General features: G+C 38.9%; 2 long non-coding RNA genes across 2 annotated transcripts; both read right to left on the bottom strand.

Moving 5' to 3' along the window:
• Positions 1 to 484: 484 nt before the first annotated feature.
• LOC141369271 (uncharacterized) lies at positions 485 to 3523 on the bottom strand. The gene is made up of 6 exons (XR_012372847.1): positions 3405 to 3523; positions 2898 to 2958; positions 2761 to 2811; positions 2308 to 2418; positions 1651 to 1744; positions 485 to 1541 (listed from the first exon to the last, which is right to left on the bottom strand). It is a non-coding gene; the product is annotated as an uncharacterized lncRNA (long non-coding RNA).
• A 1337-nt stretch (positions 3524 to 4860) lies between these two features.
• Positions 4861 to 8211, bottom strand: LOC129437629 (uncharacterized). The gene is made up of 3 exons (XR_012372846.1): positions 7847 to 8211; positions 7394 to 7435; positions 4861 to 5975 (listed from the first exon to the last, which is right to left on the bottom strand). It is a non-coding gene; the product is annotated as an uncharacterized lncRNA (long non-coding RNA).
• Positions 8212 to 21890: the final 13679 nt, after the last annotated feature.

Here is a 21890-nt window from a genome sequence, read left to right as displayed (position 1 = left end):
AAATTATAAAGTAGGAAAATCAGAGCAACTTTAATTTTAATATAACAAAGAAACATTTACTTTCGGCCAGGGGCGGACTGGCCATCTGGCAGACCGGGCAGTTTCCCGGTGGGCCGACGTACTTTTTGGGCCGATCCATCTCATACTATTTTTGTCTGAGCAGCCCAGTTAGCGTCTTTTTTTTTTTTTCCTAGACAGACCGGCCCACTGACATTTAAGCAGCAGCCCATTGGTTATTATTTTTTTTTAAACGACATTAAGCTGGCCCAATGACGGACCAGCCCAGTCATCTTCCTTTTTTTACCCTAAATAGACCGGCCCACTCACATTTAAGCAGCAGCCAATTGGTTATTTTTTTTTTTAATGACATAAAGCTGGCCCAATCACCGCTTTGGTCTCTGTGCAAGCGAGCGTGCAACGTCGGTCAGTTCACGTGTCAAAATAGAGAGAGAGAGATGGAGAAAAAACTCAAGGGAGGTGCAGAAAAACTCTATATGGGGAGGCTGCAGACCTGGAGCCGGTAGATCTACGCCCCTGACAGTTTTACGCCCCTGGCAGTTTTGCGCCCCTGTTGTTCCGCATGTGTCCAGTAGGGGGAGAGGGAAATACAGGATACTAGTCTATTTAAACAACCGTTTATGAGCACTATTTATTAATATTACACATTTAAGCGAAAATTGTATAAACTTACAGTGTACACCGCAGTCTGCACACAACGGAACTACACACAGTAAACTGGTCCTCTTACACATTTAAGCGAAAATTGTATAAACTTACAGTGTACACCGCAGTCTGCACACAACGGAACTACACACAGTAAACTGGTCCTCTTGGTTTTTATTATTGGAGATAAAAATAAGGATCAAGGGTTTAAATAGTAGCGTGTTTTCCTGTTATTTCCTATGGCATTTAAAATCGATTGGACCCGGAAGCGGCGCATGATGATGACGTCACACGTAACTATTTATATTTATTTATAAACTGTTTTTATATACAAGAGACTGACTGATATATGATGTTGTGAATGTATATTAAGTTACATTTAGATATTAACCATATTTAGGCCATTAGACATACAGTAGCCTACTGTGTAATCATATGGATCCTACATTTAATATCTGCTGTACAATCCACAATAGGCTTTATGCCCAGCTGCACTACTTCCTGAACTTCAGCCAGCTCCTTGTTTCCTGTCTGCCATTATTGGACAAACTGATTAATCCAGGAGTGCCTGACCTCAGTAGTCACAAACAAACTGATTAATCCAGGTGTGCAGACAGGAAACTAGGAGCTGGCTGAAGTTCAGGTAGTAGTGCAGCTGGGCATAAAGCCTGTTGGTCGTCATACAGCTACAAAACATGTCCTACATAGCATTTTATGAAGACAAACACAATTGAACTTTTCTAAAATTCCAAGGGTCATTTAAAAGAAAGAGACAATATTGTGGTTCACATTTTTTTTTATTAACACCATCACTCTCCTATGGTTTTCCACTCTTCTTTTACTGTTTTTTTATCCTGCTGTCAAAGTGCTCCCGCTCACTGATAAAAATAAATAAAGCAAAGGTTGAATAGTGTTAGAAACAATGGTTACTTATAATTAATGGCAGGATGTCATGTTTAAACATTTCTTCCTTTATAGGATCCTTACAGTATTTTGTGTCAATGACAGGTCCCCCCAGGAATTTCTCCTCAGCCTCCAAGATGGACACATGTTCCACAACAGCAAGAGCCCAGATGATGGACTACCACAGAAAGAATTGAGATTGATCACAGCCCAAATAAGCCAAACATCATTTTGCATTTTTAGCATGTTGCATGTTTTTACAACAAAATCAAAAGTGCCTTTTCTCTATTAACACAAAACTATTATTTTTAGAGCAATGGTCTAACATTATGAATAAACTATTTGACATTAAAGGTATAGTTCACCCAAAAATGAAACATTCTGTCATCATTTACTCACTCATGTTGTTACAAACTCGTATACATTTCTTTGTTCTAATGAACACAAAGATATTTTGAGAAATGTTTGTTACAAAACCGTGGACCCCATTCACTTCCATAGTATTCTTTTTTCCTACTATGGAAATCAATGGGGTCCACAAACTGTTTGATTACAAACAGTTCTCAAAATATCTTCCTTTGTGTTAATTAGAACAAAGAAATTTATACGAGTTTGTAACAACATGAGTGAGTAAATGATGACAGAATTTAAATTTTTGGGTGAACTATACCTTTAAAAAAAATGTGAATGACACCATGCAGAGCACAACTAACACACCTCTGGAACGAACCTCTGACCTACCTCTGGAAAAGGGACATCCATAATGAATCAACTCTGGTCACTGTGGGTGTGTGTGGGTATGCTGTTCAGAATTGAAGTCAGGTGAGTGTAAATAACATCAATTTGCTCCTACTGACAAGGAAGGAACAAAGAATGAAACGCCACACTGAGATGTAAAGAAACGAATACACATACCCCTCTGTCTCAAACCACTCAATTAGACGTAGACACCACCACTCCCTGATTGCAGGCATGTCAAGCTAACAAAAATTGTTATGTCACAGGATTAGTATTTAATTTGCATTGTTAGATACAATACAATAAACTTTATAGCAACCTTCTAAGGAAGAAATAGAAAGGCTCACAGAAGTGAAATTGAATGGAATGTTCAGCACAGTGTAAAGGGCATACTGAAAAGATTAAAAATTAATTTCCAGAAAAAAATAGCTTTAGTATCCTGTTTTAATAGCTTACCATGAGCATGAAAACACCACAATCAATGGTGTTGGTCTGCTGAGGAAAGACCTTTAGGAAAAAAATATATTAGAATTTAAAATAATAACATACACAGACATGAAAATATGTACAGTAGTATTGTAGTTGTGTGTCACCCCAATATCCAATCCTGTGACTTCTGTCCACTCTCCAGGGTCAAGACGATGTGCAATACTCCTAAGATTTGGGTAAAAGACAAATTAACAAAGAGGTTTACATACAGGTCATACAGGTTTAGAACAACATGAGGATGAGTAAATGATGACAGAATTTTCATTTTAAAGTGAACTATCCCTTTAAGATAGATGTTTCTGTCTAGAACAATGTAACCACATGTCTACATTACATGCCATAAGAACGTTTTTGAAATAAAGATGCCAATGACGAGTTTGTCTGAGTTGCGGGGAGGTTAGTTGAAAACGTCGGTGGGGTGTGGGTTGTTTATAGATTGTCCCGCGCATCACGGGTTAGCTAAGTGACTCAATCAAGTAGGGTACTGCCTCTCGAAATAAATTATTGACCCCTCTTTTGAATTGATATCGCGTCAATCGTTTATAAATAATAAATGTTGCATCATTACAATACAATCAACAACAATAACTTTAGCAGATTATTTAACATACCTCAATTCGTATCGCTTCAAGGTCTGCTAATCATACTGTCTCCTGTTCTGATATATGACTAGGCTCATATTCTAAAATACAGCCTCCCCCTACTGGACGCATGAGGAACAACAGGGGCGTAAAACTGTCAGGGGCGTAGATCTACCTTCTCCAGGTCTGCAGCCTCCCCCTACTCTATTTTTTTACCATTTTCGCGTCGGTTTAGGGTTAGATTACGCAAAATTAAACAGTGTACGCGAAATTAAACAGTGTACGCGAAATTAAACAGTTGTCACCTGGCGTTGGGGTTAGAAACAGTTGTCACCTGGCGTTGGGGTAGGCGACTACGAGAGTGTATCTGATTCGTAGATTTTTCGTTGATTGTCTGTTTCAAAACGTGTCATTTCTCTTCAAGCAAAATCAAACAATCCAGGACATCTGCTTACAGACAAAATATATGTTTATTGTATATAACAACACAATTGACAGATAATGTTAAAAAGCTCTATTACTGTAATCACACAAGTTTAGTTCAGTGAATGTAGTAGTGAATACTTTCCTGTAAGTACTGCAAGTAATAATCAGTTTTTAATATTACTGTAAGCAGCACTTGTATTTTGTTAAAAGTCAGCAATTCAATGGCAAATTTTGCCAATTGCACCATCTCTGGTGTCCTGTTCTTCATCATAGGGTACTCTTCATCTGCCTCTCAGACTGTTTACAATCCACACAATTGGTAAAGAATACCATTAGAAAAAAAAAGAAAAAAAAAAAAGCGTGTACAATTTTGAGTTGTTGTGTTTGCTTGATGACAACTGAGTTGTAGTTGTGTTCATCTTTAGCAGCCTGCCTGTGTTTAGCATTTATAAAACAAGTTCATTGCAGTGTAAAATGTGTGTTTTACTCAGAAGTTTGTTTAGAGTTTAGCCAAAATAGTGCATGACAAATGTGTTTAGGCCGCTATGAATTTGGTTCAGAGATTGGGGTTTATTGATTTAGCAATTCAGAAAAACTGTAATCAACATATAATATGACAGTTAATCAGATAGGAATATTTTTGTTGTGTTCATTATTTATTATAGGCTACAGTGTGTAGTGAATAGTGTTTTTAGGACCTAACAAAAATGTTTACAAATGTTTGAAGGATGAAGCTTGTTTAAGGATTCATGTGGATTATACAGTTTTACTGCATTAATAAATAACACGTTCTAGAAGTGTTTGTTGTGTCAACTCTCACTCTTTTCTACCTGCTATTGATTAGGCTTAGTGCTTTTATGGAATTGGAGTTGCTATTGCTTAAAGGCGTGCAAAGATGGGTGGTATTTGTAAATATATGTAGTGTGGGCCGGTTTGGGCCAAAATGCCAGGGCCGAATTTTTGTCCCAGTCCAGCCCTGCTTTCGGCCCATGGTCAGGTTTGATTCTTGGCCCTTAGTAGGAAAAGGATTTGGGCACCCCTGGTTTAGAGCATCCCCAGCAAACATGTCCCATTGGGCCCCAGGTGGGGCCACTGCGGGCAAAAAATTGGGGCCCACAGTGGGCTGCCCCTGTGGGCCCCACTACCGGCGTGAAATGCGGGGCACGTGTGGGCCCCACACTATGGGGCCACAATGGGACAGCCCAAAGTGTGGGCTGGGCTTACTGTGGGCACATTGGGCAAAGCGTGGGCTAACTGTGGGTAAAGTGTGGGCAAAGTGTGGGCACATTGGGCAAAGTGTGGGCTAACTGTGGGCAAAATGTGGGTTTACTGTGGGCACATTGGGTAAAGTGTGGGCTAACTGTGGGCAAAGTGTGGGTTTACTGTGGGCACATTGGGTAAAGTGTGGGCTAACTGTGGGCAAAGTGTGGGTTTACTGTGGGCACATTGGGTAAAGTGTGGGCTAACTGTGGGCACATTGGGTAAAGTGTGGGCTAACTGTGGGCTTACTGTGGGCACATTGGGCAAAGTGTGGGCTAACTGTGGGCAAAGTGTGGGTTTACTGTGGGCACATTGGGTAAAGTGTGGGCTAACTGTGGGCAAAGTGTGGGTTTACTGTGGGCACATTGAGCAAAGTGTGGGCACATTAGGCAAAGTGTGGGCTTACTGTGGGCAAAGTGTGGGCTAACTGTGGGCACATTGGGCAAGGTAAGGGATAACTGTGGGCAAATTGTGGGCCTAACTGTGGGCACATTGGGCAAAGTGTGGGCTAACTGTGGGCACATTGAGCAAAGTGTGGGCTGTGGGCAAAGTGTGGGCTAACTGTGGGTACACTGGGCAAAGTGTGAATTTAATGTGGGCACACTGGGCAAAGTTTGGGCTAACTGTGGGCAACGTGTGAGCACATTGGGCAATAAATACAGTAGGCACCCTGGCTGTAAATACACGGAAGTAAAATATAGAAAATTATGTGCAAAACATGTGGATTGAATACTGAATTTCTTTTATTTTACAAAAATCACATAAAACCGCTTATTACTAAACAAAAGAAACAGAACAATGTGAATCTCCTCAGGGGCACCAGTTGATATTATCTTCTGGTCCTTCTGATTCCTCCCCCATGCTGCTCTATGTCACTGCAGATGTGGTGTCCTGGTTGCTTTTTTGTCACAGCATCTAAGTGAAAACATAAAAAACAATATAAACATCAACATTAAAACAAGGTTTTTTTTTACAAAAAGTCAATCATGATTAATCCAAGTAGAAAGCTAATTATAAAAGGGGTTTTCTACATTTTAACATTGTTTTTAGCCCCAATTATTAAAATACTTCAATTGCTTGATTTGAGACCTAGTTATTATGTGCTTAACCTTTTAAGTTTCACCCCACCCTATTGAGTTAAATCTACACTCTTGAAGCTTTCAAACAATATACAGTTTGTCATGATTAGATAAGAATTCATATGCAAACATTGAAGTAAGTGTAGGCGTCCTGCTGGTGGGACAGTGACATTTAGCAGAAATAAATGTTTTGAGGCACACTCTCTTCATAAATGAATCAATTACTCTCCCTACATAATTTATTTTATAAAACACTGTTGAAATGTCTATTCTGGAGGCTTAGACCTTTCCAACGATATATAGTTTTTAGTGATAGATTAAAATTTACATCAACAATATTAATGCAAACATAGGTGTCCCGTATTCGGGACAGCGGCGCTTAACAGTTTAAAGTCTAAGCTATATATATATATATATATATATATAAGAAATCGTTCAGTGCAAGATAACATTGGTGTAGTAGCATATATAAGTAAATGTATACTTGTAAATGTAAGCAAAGGGACTTACATTTGCTCCCGCCTGGATTTATGCCTAAAGAATCCGTACAGCTGATCTGTCTTTTATAAGTCTGATAAAACTAAAAGGTCTTTATATATTTGAAGGATCTAATACTACTCTATAGGTATATAAGATTAAAGGAGAAGTCCATTCTTAAAATGGGGCCCATTGAATTTTCATAGTAGGAAAAATTACTATGGTCAAGTCAATGGGGACCATTGTTGAGTGAACTACTCCTTTAACATTAGCAGAAACAGTGTGTGGTGTTTTATGTGAGCTTTAAGGTGGCAATAATAAGATAAGTGCTAAGATACTATAATTTATACAATGTATACTGCACTAGTTTTTCTTACCAAGTATTTCAAGTAGGTTTTATTGTTTAACTGGATCCAAATGGATGATCTTATAATTGTCTTTGTTAAAGGGTACATCTTTAGGATTTTATTGCAGAAAGCTGATGGCTATTAACCAGCGAGTCACTATTTGATTTGGATGAATGAGCTGTGTTCTAACCTTGAGCACAATAAAATATAAAATGATGACAGAATTTTTTTTAATTAAAACTATATGCATCATCTAATACATGATGTGGGACTGAGGTGTACATCAAGTCAAAGTGAGCTCTGACTATTTAATAGGTAGTTAATATTTTGTAGTTATATTTTTTATTTATCCATTGTATTGAGGAGAGCGTTTTGAGCACTTTTCTGACCCATTTATTTTGGGTGCAAATACAAACAAAGTAATACTTACTCTTCAGCCAATGGAAAAGATCAAACACAACAAGAAAATTAACTGAAAGAAAAGTGAACATAAAAGTACAATAGTTATTAATGCAGAATTGATGGCTTCTGTTTAAATTCTTCTAACGTTACTGTAAACTGTGTTCCCGTATTGTAAGTTACGTTATAACCTTATTATTTACGCGTAAAAACCCTACATTGAAATAACCTGCGTAATAATTAACTAAACAATGTAAAATACATTTGAGAACGAGGATAACACATTTTATAGAACTAAAGACAAATAAAAAATCTGCTCTACATTAGCTCATAGCTACATCACGAGGTCAGTCAAACAAACAGCTTAAATCAACAGTAAACATTAAAGTTCATAATATTTGAGTCATATCAAATTACTAACAACAAAATGAACATTACTGTGAACTTATTTTAATGAAGTAACCAGCATTTAAGGAAAACTTACCTCAGAATTTATCACAGAAACGAAAACTGTCGTCTGAGGTAAACATCGGTTAAATTCAGTTTTTGAACTCACGAGGACGGAGGCGCGTGCCCGCAAATAATAGGTGTGTTCGACCTCATGCGGCGCTGACATGATGATGACGTCAATGTACCGCGAGAGCGGTTCGAAATTAGACCTCTACGTGTAATTTCTTGACTCAGTCTCGCGATACGTTTACGTCATCAACATATGATGTGGGTTCTCGCAGCGCTTCATGAAGTCGAACATGCCTAATAACACATGACAAAAGACAACATGTTAAAACACAATAAAGATGGTAAAGAAAGTGTTTCTCATAGCGAAGCACTGCGTTCAGACGGACTGAAAATAAGAACTTGTTTAACATTAAATATTTATTGTATTAAAATAAACAGAAATGTTAATTTAGGATCCTTATCCGGGGGTGTGTTCAATTATTTCTACATAAACATGCATGCACATTTTGTTCTAAATGGACAGACCTTCATAAAAATGTATAAAAATTGTTTTATTATAGCAAGTGTAGTAACTGTTTTTGATTTAACAACAACAATTAACATAAAAAGGGAATGATCTGCTAAGATAATAACAACCAATGATAATTATTTTAATAATTTAATAATAATTATACTTATTTTAATCATTCAAATATTAAAAAAATATTATTACTATATGATAAATGAATCAGAAATCAGAATCAGAAAGAGCTTTATTGCCAAGAATGCTTGCACATACAAGGAATTTGTTTTAGTGACATAAGCTTCCAGTACACAAAGACATCAACACACAGACAAAAATTGTAGGCAAATAAATAGGTGTGTAAACAATTGTGCTATAAATGACAATTTAATAGGATTAAATAAGATGCAGGGATGTACTAGAATGGAGGGGTAACAAATAAAATATAAGGATATTGCACTTTTTTTGCATAAGCATGAGTGGGGAACATTTAACTGTTCATGAGGTAGATTGCCTGGGGGAAGAAACTGTTTTTGTGCCTTACTGTTCTGGTATTCGCGGCTCTGAAGCACCGGCCAGATGGCAAAAGTTCAAAAATGGGGTGACTTGGATGTGAGGGATCCAAGAATAAATGGCAAAATAATTGGGGCTAGCTAGAAAATATGGGGCTTGTGTGGGTGTTTTTGTGGGCAAGCCCACAGTGGGATGGCCCACAAAAAACCTCATGGGGCGCAAAAGGGCAAAGTAATAGAGGGCCCGCATGGGCTAGCCCATATGGGCCCTGTTTGGGTTTTTCTGTGGGCAAGCCCACAGTGGGTTTGCCCACAAAAAACCCTCATGGGGCCCAAAAGGGCAAAGTCATACGGGGCCCGCATGGGCTGGCCCATATGGGCCCTGTTTGGGTTTTCTGTGGGAATGCCCACAGAGGGTTGGCCCATAAAAAATGCTCATGGGGCCCAAAAGGGCAAAATCATAGGGGGCTAGCCCATATGGGGCCTGTGTGGGTTTCCTGTGGGCAAGCCCACAGTGGGCTTGCCCCTAGTAAACCCATGTAGGGCCCCCAAAGGGCAAACTACTGTGGGCCCCACATGGGCTAACCCGCATGGGGCCCATTTGGGGTTTGGTGTGGGTTTGCCCTGCCCACAGTGTCCCACAGCATACCCACAGTGGGCCCGCATGGGCATGTTTGCTGGGTCAATGGCTCTGGGGAGCATCAACTGTTCCTTTATGCCTGTGAAACTGATGACGCTCTGGAGTGCTTTCTTGTCATTAACTGTACAGCTAGAAAACCATACAGAAGTGCAGTATGTTAGGAGGGTTAATCAACTCCAGGGCAAGGCTAAGGAGCAATTCAGACAGAACGTGTGTTTTGAATTCCATTTCGCATTAATTTTATAATTTTTCTTTATAAACACAAGCTAGTTTGACATAACTGCAGCACCATGCTTCATGTGCTCTCACATTTAAGACATAAACACACGGTCTGTCCCTACAAAATCAAACTTAAAATCCAAAACAAAATTTAAATAGATTTTTTCAAAAATAGTCTTTTCAAGCATAAACGCTCCCCAAACATGTATTAAAAAAAACAGCAAAAGTAAAGTTCAGAAACTAATGTCACAAAAAGACCTTGATGAATCCAAAAAATCAAAAAGCCAATTTACATGATTATTACATCTTAATTTTGGAGAGACACTGATAAACACACGACAACACTTCTTTTGAAAGCTATAGAAAAACAGATATTGATGATACCTTTACGCTTGTCTTATCCTTCTTAGACACCTGACATTTCTTAATAAAAAACAGATGTTCTAGGTATGCTTAAATATCCTTTTGCCAGCTGAGACAATCTGGGAAATCTGGTGTGGCACCAATCTAGTGGACTTGTGTCAAGTGAAGGAATCTGTTCTCTAAGAAAGTTGTTAACTTCATTTTCCCGAGTCGTTGATGCACTATTCGTTATAATGATATCCAAGAAGCATACGAAGGGCACTTATTTCATTGTCACCTCTAGCATTGACCTGCAGTGCACTTTCAGTAACCGTATTTGCATTTTCTGACCCGATCAAATCTACTGTGGATGCCATTTCTTGCAGCTTTGTGTTGGCAGTCAGCCTCATCTCGGATGCCGTTAAAAAGATCAGGTGCTTGTGTCTGGCATGCAGAATCTTTGCGATCATGGCTGGTTTTGATGGTATTGCATCAGAGTGAACCTAATGTAATCAAGTTGTACAATTACGCCAATCTGCCAATAATTATGTAGTAATAATTTTTACATGGATGATTTTCAAATGGATTTCACCTGCATTCTTTGTGTCAATGAGTTATGCACTCTTTCTTTAAACTCCAAAACCCGAGCGCTGTCCCTTCATTTCTCTTAAAATGTGACTGTGAGAGGCCAAAAATTATATTTGAAATTGAAAAAGTGACTATATTTGAAATAGACACTTTTGATTCTGTAGACAAAACTTTAAAGCTGCCAACACAGGTGCCACGTCTTCCATCAGCTGCCAGTATTCATCTTTAAGCTCAAGAATTCTGTTGTCGACTAACTGGGTGACAGTGTGCTCTAACAGTACGGCAGTCACTGTCCACTTTTGTTCCACAAATATAATATTTACCTGGTAAATACACAATACAAGGGGGTAACAAGTGCCACTTTAATTTACAGCCCGCAAACGTAAGTGTTACCTGGTAACTACTATATTTACAGATCAAAGAGGTACAAGTTGCTATTATTTTTATTGTACTTGCCTAACACAGATAATTGCTAAAACACAGATAATCAAATTAAAGCAACTGCACTTTTGCTATGATTATACAATACTCAATAAAAGTGATGTGCTGTTATATTTTATTTGCTGATGTGACTCGTTGACATCGATTGTATACAATTCACTTTTATCAGGTAAGTAGCGAATATGAAAAAAAATCTAAATAAAATGGTAACAAAAAATCAATAGACCATATTACCCATATACATACCACGTAATATTACAATAGGTACCCTGTAGTTATAAAATACTTATATATAAAGGGTATAAATAATTTATAATTTTCCATATTCTTACCCCCCTTATTACCACAAACTTACCATGTTGTTCCCTAATACCTACCAGTATGTACTATAGAGGTACTCTGTTGTTACAAATAGGTACGCTGTAAATTCGGTTTAATTAAGCGGTACATTGCGGGTCATAATATAAAGTGTTACCTCACAAGCACTTGAAATTACTAAATTTCTAAATATTTACTGATTTATTACTTATTATTGTATTGGGGCAACAATTTTAAATCTCGCCTAGGGCACCAACAGAGCCTTTCATAATTTCTTCACTGCCTACAGCTTGATTTTCTCTATTTCTACCCCCACAGTGACACCTAGTGTCGAGAGAAATACAACACAGCCTTTCTTGGGAGTCTGTAACTCAGTGCATCATTTCCATGTGCTTGCTACTGTAATGATTACTAATGCGGAGATGTCACTAGGAGATCCAAATGCAAAATCACAATCCATTTCACAACAGGCAAAAGTCAAAACCACAACATAAACAATCCAGATAATTACAAAGGTCCAAGGCACTGGCAGACAAGTAAAGAATGAAGATGACCAGAAAGACCAAACTAAAGACAAGAAAAAAGTTATGCTGAGTAAATATTCTAACACAATCCACAGGCTAACACAAGTGAGAAGGAATCAGAACATAATCAGTCCATGCAATGAATCATGGGAAATGCAGTTCATGACAAGATCAAGGAGATTGATGGAGTGCCCTCTGTAGGCTGATAATGGCACTCCAGCTGGCAGGTAACACTTACAGTCCATATGATGTGAAAGAGATATAAACCAAATAATATTTATATAAAAACCTTAAAACAACAACTAATAATCATGGTTACAGTATTAATGGACACAATTTGCACTATGTTGTTTGTTTTAATCCTGTAGTGCTTGTTTTTGTAAACACTACAGTACTCACGCTGCTTTGCTTCTGTGTAAATGAAAATTATCATTAGATGTAACCTTTGTTTTTGATATTTTCAATATTTATATTCTTTATGCATTTAAAATTGCATTAACATAATGCAGTTTTTGTGTAAGTACTTTTATAGCACATTTTAAAAGGCTGCTGATAGGATTCAAGAAAATATGATATGACCCAGATTTTAACTTTACTGCCCAAACATTATTTTTTTCCATTAAATTATTATACGCTCAAGTTTTATTGATCTGAAAGAGCTTTATTGTTATAGGCTACTATTATTCATTTACTTTGTACTGGACTTCAGATTATCATTTGCAAAAAGTGATAATCGAGCTTCCCCCATGTTACGAAAGGTGAACATGCAAGTATTATCACGCTGTAGTGTTTCCTCTGACATGAATGTCACACATACACTATGAATCAAAGATGAAAGAACGTGAATGAATCATACAAGCAGAAGAAAGGCTTGTGGTAAAGGAGGAAATCTCTCTCTGAGCGGGGATTTCACGCGAGTATACGTATGTGTGCATGTACAGCAATGCACCAGCAGTGGCCTCCTTTGAGCAATGAAACATGTGTGTGTGTGTGTGTCTGTGCACGCGTGTGTGTGTGTGTGTGTGCGCGTGTGTGTGTGTGCGCGCGCGTGTTGTGTTGCTTGGTTACATGTGAGAATGTGCATGTTTTTTAGATTGCTGCTAAAAGATAGCATGTAGATAGATGTAATGCAAGAGGGTTCAGCAGTCTGAAACTGAAAGTCTTGTGTGCCATCTGTGTGGGTGTGTTTCAGTTTTGAAATGTGTTATATGTGGGGCCGTCCCGTAACCTTTTACATTCACTGACCTTTTATTACTTTCATAATGGCACATTTAGTACTACATTTGTTTTTGATGACACCAATACCAACAACATGCCAAACAGCTTTAGTGTCAATATGGAAGGCCTTACAACTGAGTTGCTTTGCATATGGAGACAGCATATCTGCTGATTATAGTGATATCCATGCATGCTTAGGGTATTCTTGAGGGTTTTTATTAGTAATGTGCATGTAGTAGTTTGTGATTTGTGTAATGCATCATCAGAAGCTGCTGCGTTTTATGTTTTTTTTAACAAAGATGTTAGCCAAAAATATCATTGTGTGTTTACATTGATGTCTTAAAAGAGACATTTTTTTGGACATTATAACACCAGACCAGTCTCATATAGAGAATGAGATGTGGTTTGGGAACCACATGTTAATTTTCTCGTATTTGAGACGTGGGTTACGAATGACCAGAGCCGTTTATTGGGCGCTACGCATGTCTATCAAATCCGTCTGTACGTAGCCAATCGTTTCAATTATACAACATGACGTGTGTAGAGCGACATAAATTCAAACGTAAACAACTTTTATTGGTACGTGTGCACACAGCTTTAAGCTATGAAACTAAACCGGTAGCTGTATATTGATATTGAAAAGCAACACAACTTAGTGGCACTGTGACAACCACAGTACAGGCATAATGACAATATCATATTAATAATTACCACTTACTATTTATAAGTTAATTGTACTCCGTCAACGACGATGCCTAGCAGGTTGGTGCTATAAAACTCTGTGGCTATCATGTCTTGCCATATACAAACATCCTTCTTGGATATGAAATTGTTTAACGCCAAAAGTTGCTCTTTTTATAATAAACTTGCAATCAAAACTACTTCGAACACTATGTAAGGTTGCATCGAAAAGTTACTTTGCATCTGCTGCCGTGTTGGATCAACAAAACCGCTTCGGTGTGTCGCATAGACGTCATCATCGTCTTGCTGCCTCCTCACCGTTCTGTGATTGGTTCCCTATTTCAGGGGCAAAATTGGTCCATGCTAGACTTGCAGCGTGAATAAATTTGCGCGCAAGGCAGCATGGGGAAACCCAGGCTAATCTAAGACAGCAAAACAAGGAGAAAATGTTATTATTATGAAGGCTGCAAAGTCTTAAAGAGGTCATATGACGTTTCTAAAATGAACAATATTTCGTGTATTTGGTGTAATGCAATGTGAATAAGCGGTTTATGGTTCACAAAACACATTATTTCCACATACCGTACATTATTGTTACTCCTCTATACGCCCCCTTACTGAAATGCAACGGTTTTTACAAAGCTCATTGTTCTGTTAAGCGGTGTGCCCTGATTGGCAAGCTATCCATTGTGTTGTGATTTGCTGAATACTTCAATCATGTGACGAAAATGATGCACCCCTAACCATATTTGGAAGATCAACTCCCAAAGCACAGCGTTTTCAAGACATGTCAGCGGGAGCAACAATACTACAGCGAGAATAAAAGTTACACCTTCTTTCTTTGCATGTACATTTGAGCGGTGTTATGCGGCTTTCACATAGGAAGCGGTGTGCGCTGCGCTCGCCGCTTGTGCTCTGCTGGCCAGACCCGAGTATAAGCTCTTCGTCCATTTTGTTTGGATGCCCTGTTTCTATCGGCCGCGCGGGTAATCGTCACAGAGCGCAGCGCAAAAGTTAAACTATTTTGAACTTTGACCGCGGCGTGACCGCGGCGTGAGCGCAAGCTGCGCTCGCTGCGCCCGCGCTTTGCTCGACGCAGCAACAAACCACCATCGCGCAGCACAAGCCATTGAAATTAATGGGTTTCATAGCGCAGCGTGCACCGCATCCTATGTGAAAGCCGCATTAGGGGTGGATCACACAGAACAGGTGTATTGGCAGTAGCAGGTGCATTTTTTGAATAGTTTTCTATGGTCAGCGAGCATTATGTGTGCTTTTTATCCGTGCTGAACGCCATGTGTTTTGGCCACCTCCTGCATCATGTGTTTTTGCAGGAATGCTCTGAAAAGCATCCAATGTCATTTGCGTTTCCATTGTCCAATTAATGAGGGGAGAGGTGGGCCTTTTGTTTTGGTGACAGAAGTCAACCCTCTGCTTGTACATTTGTAGCAAACAAAATGTCTCAAACGCTCGCACTGCTCTTTATTAAAGTAACCAAAAAATGCCTGTCTTGCGTTTTCAAGGGTTTAAAACATGTTTGGTGTGATCGGCCCCTAATTATGCAGATCTTCCCACACAGTGACGTAGATATGTGGGGGCATGTTTGAATGAGGCGATTTAGAAAGGCATGGATGAGCCTTCACTTTAACACTCCAAAGACCAAGGAAAACATAAAATCGCATCATATGACTTCGTTAAATGTGACATATCATCCATTAAACAGCCCTGTTCTTGGTAAACGTGTACAGCTATATAGGTGATTAATGGAATAAAAAAAAAGTTTTATAAACCTAAAAAATTCTGTGATCACTAAATGTTTTATGTATATTTTTATATACTTTATATTAACGTGTTTAATTAATAAATTAGTTTTTTTCTTAAAGCCTAACCAGACACATGCTGCATGAGCTTATTTCTGAAAGCATATTTACAGAGCATAGTAAAGGCAACCATTCAAAACTCTATTTTGGAAAACAGATTTTAACAATATATTTCAGACCATAAAAATTGCACCAATCAACCATCAAATTCAGTCTCTCTGTCTGTCTGTCTGTCTGTCTGTCTGTCTGTCTGTCTGTCTGTCTGTCTGTCTGTGTTTATATTCTTAGGCTCCAGTACATTATCTAATGTTGTGTTTGTGTGTTTTCAGCTATGTGTCTCTAGTGACATTGAGATGATGTCTTTATGAACACACGCACACACGTTAAATGTCAGATATTAGCTGTTTCTGGAAGCCAGCGGGGCTGAAATATTTGCAGTGTGTGCAAACGTGTGGGCAGCTGAGTGTGTGTGTGTGTGTGTGTATGTGTGTGTGTATATGTGTGTGTGTGTATGTGAGTCAGAAGCGATGCTCAGCATGGCTCTCACATGTGTGTAGGCAGATTCCAGATGGCTCCTCCCGTCGCACACAAATGTCACTCTGATAACAAGCTGAAAGAGCGAAGAAACAAGAAAAACAACACCCATCATTTTGAATCTAAAATATTATACCTCATACATAGGCTGAACACAAAACAGAGTCCTCAGTTTCACACATCTGTCCTTGTGTAGAAGTTCAATCTTTGCTGATTCTTTGAATTCTTCTGAAGAAAAGCCCCCAGTACTCTCACAGCTATCTCAGTGTTTCAGAAAAGATCTCACAGTCCTAATTTGATCTCGGCTTTGCCAGCATATCAAAGTCTTCACTGAATTTGTTAAGTCTAAGTATGAATTTGACCTGCAACCATGATCATGTTTGTTGCTGCAGCATGGTTTGGAGCTCTGTCAAGTTATCTTAGAATTTTATTTTTAAAGGGACACAAGGCAGCATTTTTATGTTAATAAATCATCTTCGTAAGTCGGTATATGGTTATATGCCTCATTACATGACGAATGAAGACCCTCTCGCCCGCCCCTACCGTCTGTAGGAAGAATACCCCACTTGCAAGTTCGCTGTATCCGACCCGGTGTCCTTCAGTCTCGTATAGTCTCAGATATAGAAAGCATTTACTCCCAGACACTAGGGGGAGCTAGTAGAGAAATAATACTCAGACTTGCCTGGTGTGCCTTTAAACCTAGAATTCTTACTAGCTTACTAGCTTACTATCACCAACCTGGGGTCTGTCTTCGTACAAGGATTTGATTGTTGATGATTTGGTTTGATCTTGGATTATTTGGTTCTTCGAAGCTCATCAAATGGCGCTTTTCCATTGCATAGTACCCCACGGTTTGGTTTGGGTCAGGTCGGTCAGTTCACCTCACTTTGGTGTGGTTAGCTTTTCCATCAAGTTTAGTATCACTTCAGAGTGGGAGGGATTATAGGCGTGTCATTATATTTGCACTGCCTACTGCTATGACATCATACAAGTGAGAGCGTTGTTGTAATACCTCCCCATACATTAATTTATTTCTCAGTCCGCCACAAAATCAAAATAAGCCACCACAAATAGATGTTTGCACATCGCGTTTATCACTACCTTTGTCTCACATGACAGTTTCTGTACAAACGCCCGTGGCGTCAGACGACGCGCTCCGCTGAGCCTCATTGAAGTTGCATTTAAGCATATATAATGCTGACGTGCTCGTTGCGAATGTTCCATCACAAACGGCCAAGTCTGGAAAAAACTGTTATGGTATCCCATATTCTCAACATGTGGATGTTTTTTATCGCTAAAAGGGAGTTTGGGAACTTATAGCAGAGCACAGATAACAACATGTTTGCTCGAGACAGCGCAAGCTAGCACTAAGTTAAAGCTAATCTTTACATTATAGCGATAACGCTTGTAGTCACGATTCTCTCAGACCAATCAGTGATCTACAGTGTTTTCACATCACGTTTTGGTATCAGCTCGGGTTGCTTGGAACCCAACCGAGGTGGTTCTAAAAAAGTATCGGGTACTACGTACTGCACCCAATGGAAAAGCTCCCAAAAGTAAGCTGACCAGACCCAAAACTATAACCAAACCATGGGGTACTATGCAATGGAAAAGCGCCAGTAGAGTTGCTGTCATAGCAACAGGTCTGTACGCTTAAACCTGCTCGGGAGCAGGCTTATTTCATGTAAACAAGATTAGACCGCACCTTTTTAAGCGGAGGTGATACGGAGAGTCTGTCACATTCACATCTTCTCACGAGCGCAATCTGCAGAAGATGCAGGATTAATATGATGAGCTTTTCAAATTCAACATGTAATTAAAAAGTATAGATTGAACCCTTTAGTGCTACAGTATACAGTATACCGGTATGTACTACCTCCATTGAAAGCCCTCACCAGAATATTTCCTCTGAAGTCCCAATCCAGTACCGAGACTTTGCTAACGTCTTTTGTCCAAAGAAAGCTTCGCGGCTACCACCTCATAGGCACACAAGGTTATATCTGTCCATCCACCTCTCCAGCTGCTTCCATTTTTTTTCTTCGTAGCTAAGTAGGATGGTGGTTTAGGACCATGCATTGAATATCAAGCACCCAACAACATTACCACCAAGTTCCTTAATCACCTTCACCTCATCCCAGCTGCACTGGAACAACTACCGGATTGCAAAATCTTCACCAAGCTCAATCTGAGAAGCACATACAATCTGGTCAGAATTTGTTCGGGTGATGAATGGAAGACTGCTTTTGTGAGCGCTACTGGCCACTATGAATACTGGGTGATGCCGTATTTTCTAGTGAACGCGCCGTCCAACTTTCAAGATCTTATGCACCATGTGTTCTGTGACTTCCTAGGCCAGTTTGTGATCATCTATATAAATGATTTCCTCATATTCTCCAAATCATTATCCAAACAAATTCAGCACATCACAGAAGTCCTCCAGAAGCTCTGTGAACACCAACTGTACCTTGAGGCTCAAAATTGTGAGGAATAACGTGTCATCTACCTGGATTTCTATGGACAAGGGGAAGGTGAAAGCTATTCATGACTGGCCCATTCCCTGTACTATCAAGGATCTCCAACGCTTTCTAGGATTTGCAAATTTCTAAAGAGGATTTTCACATAACTCCTTCAAGGCAAGCCGAAGTCCCTGTCCTGGTCCCCCTTAGCTAGGAAGTCCTTCAAAGATCTGAAAGAAGCCTTCACCCCAGCTCCGTTTCTCATCCATTCCGATCCACAACTTCCCTTTACCATAGAAGTTGATGCCTCCACTATAGGTGTTGGTGCAGTCCTCTCACAACCCCAAAGTAAAACCCATGTACTCCATCCATGCGCCGCCTTCTACTGTAAAAGAAGAATACTGTAAAAGGGAAGGCACCCAATTCCCTTTCACAGTATTTACAGACCACAAGAACCTACAATATCTCAGAGATGTTAAGAGATTGAATCCTCACCAAGTACGCTGGGCCTTATTCTTCACTTTTTTGCTACAGAGCTCCCTTGCCACGCCCGTGTTCCAGCCTTTGCCCGGTCGCAATGACGGACGACTTTGACGTCTGTGCCAAATTTCAAGAGTTTTCGAGTATGTTTAGGCACCCAAAATGCCCAAAAGTGTTAAAAAAAATAATAATAAAAAAAATAAAAAAGATAAATAATAATAAATCCGAGCAAAAACAATAGGGCTTCGCACCTTTCGGTGCAGGCCATTCTGGCCTGCTCCTCGGTGCTCGGGCCCTAATAAATGAACAAAGTTCAACGAACTGTAACAAAGAACACGGTAGCATACTTCCAAAATCAAGTTTATTTACTAACACATACAGTACGACACAAAAAACATAAATATGTAATAAAAACCAACATTATGTATTATAACAAATGCCTACATAGGGCGCAAGTGGATGCATGATTGCGTTTTTACTTTCTTTTTAGATAAAAAAGCTTACTTAAATCCTGTAAACTCAGAGTGAGGGTTTAACTCTTTCCCTGCCATTGACGAGTTATCTCGTCAATTAAGAGAAAACATGAAAAAACATGTTCCTAGTGTGTTTTTATGGTTATCGGAAATACTGTGATTATACACTAGATGGCGCAATTCATAAAAAAAGAAGCAAAAAATAATTTATTAATTTTACACTCAGTGTATGTTTTAATAATCATTCTGATTCTGATTTCTAACAATATGCAAAAAAATTATTTTTAAAGAAAAATACCCATATTTAAGAGTTTATAAGCAGAGAAAAAATATAGATAGGATAAAATTTTTTCCACGTTTTGTTTGTTAGTTTATTGTTTGTGTGAAAACAGAGGGTCTGTTCTTGCATTTGATATATTTGTATGTTTATATATTTTTAGAATTTTTTTTGAAAATCACAAAAAAAGCTGGCGGGGAATGAGTTAATTTGCTGAGACACTTCACATCTGACACTGATCAACAGACAAACACAACGCATCTAAGACTTTATGAGTTCCCAAAATAACATTATTGGAACCCCCCCCAAAAATAAAAAAACATGTGCAGTAAAAGGCAGAATATAATGCATGAACTGTATAAGGTTTTTATCATAAACTCAACTTTAGGCTGATATCAAGAGACAGCATTTCACCTCTATGAGAAATCTCACAAGATCTTGTCACACCCCTACTATTGGTTAATATTGATAAAACACTGATTGTTGAAGAATTTAACTTTTACATTTACAGAAAATGGAAGCAATGCATTAGGACATGCACTTACAAACTTATGGAACTCTTTTGGGATCAAGAAATTACATTTTTGTTGCAGAAATGTTGCAGAATGTTGCAGAACACTATTGTTCCTATAGTGTGTGGAGTGCCGCTATGTGGTCATGACAGCACACTACGCAACATCAGATTAACTTCACAAACAATGCGAGTCTCCACTGAGAACACAGAAAATTTTGCGGAGATCTTGCAATGTCTCTCGCAGCCAAAGTTGACTTCACAGTAAACAAACATGGCAAACAACATGAATAAAGAATTAATATCTATAAGACCAGGTGTGTCGACATACATGGACGTCAAATTTTTTGTTGTTTGCATCATAATACTTAATTATGTGTAACTGGACCCTGTTGTACACAAACATGGACAATTACACTGCTTCATATTTGCTTATTATATAATGGTTCTTCCTAACCCCAAATAGCTGACAGAAGTCTAAAATGCAAGCCAAACCTGGAGGTTAAGGCCTGAAATTTACTCCTTTGTTAACATATCAGATGTTTATCTCACTTTGGACTGTGCCTGCTGGCCCATGACTGTAGTTGTTATGTTTCATGTTTCATCAGCTGGCTTTCTGATAGGGTATTGTTTCGTTTCACGTGACAATTTACAGCGTGTGTGTGCATTTTTCCTTGGGGTTTCCCCCACACAACAAGATTTCTGATCATAAATATTCAACATGTTAAATATTTATGATTTGCACTTGGAGTGGCCCTGATTTGCTTCCGAGCAGATTCAGACGCTCTTAACACGCTTAAGTGAGCAGTAGTGACTTTTACCTGAAACATGCTTCAATTGGTAGCCATGATCTGCAGATTCATGAGGAGGAGGATGAAAGACCTAAAGAACTAAAGACCAAGGTGCACAGGTAAAAACTTTAGCTATATATTCTGGTCTAGAATGTAAGATGGCCTTAATGTTACCGGGATTAGGGTTAGGCAAGTAGAAATGTTAGTTGAAAGACAAATGCTTGTCAGATGCTAATGATAAAGGTTTAACGGGAGAAATGGAGGGCCCTTTTAAAACCGCTGCCATATCCCAGGCTAGAACTCATTTTAGGCAGTCTCATTTTAAAGTGCCAATGTAAACGTCTGAAGTAGAAGATGTTAGGCCTGAAGAAAGCACTCCTGTAACAATTTTAAAGGGATACTTCACCGATTTAGCATTCAGCTTTGTATCTGTAGAAACCCGGCAGTATTACTGAATGACCATGTTTCCCTCCATCATTCCCCCCTGAGAGGAGAGATATCTGCATTTTGGTTCTGCAAAAAAGTCCTCCGATGATGCAAAAATCGTCATATTACATCATCGGAGGACTTTTTTGCAGAACCAAAATGCAGATATCTCTCCTCTCAGGGGGAAATGAGGGAGGGAAACATGGTCATTCAGTAATACTGCCGGGTTTCTACAGATACAAAGCTGAATGCTAAATCGGTGAAGTATCCCTTTAATTACTGAAGCCACAGGGCAGTTAACTAGGACAATGTATCT

This window comes from Misgurnus anguillicaudatus, chromosome 13, assembly GCF_027580225.2.
Source record: "Misgurnus anguillicaudatus chromosome 13, ASM2758022v2, whole genome shotgun sequence".
NCBI lineage: Eukaryota > Metazoa > Chordata > Actinopteri > Cypriniformes > Cobitidae > Misgurnus > Misgurnus anguillicaudatus.
The sequence above is the reverse complement of the archived record's forward strand: the minus strand, read 5'-3'. Positions and strand labels throughout refer to the sequence as shown.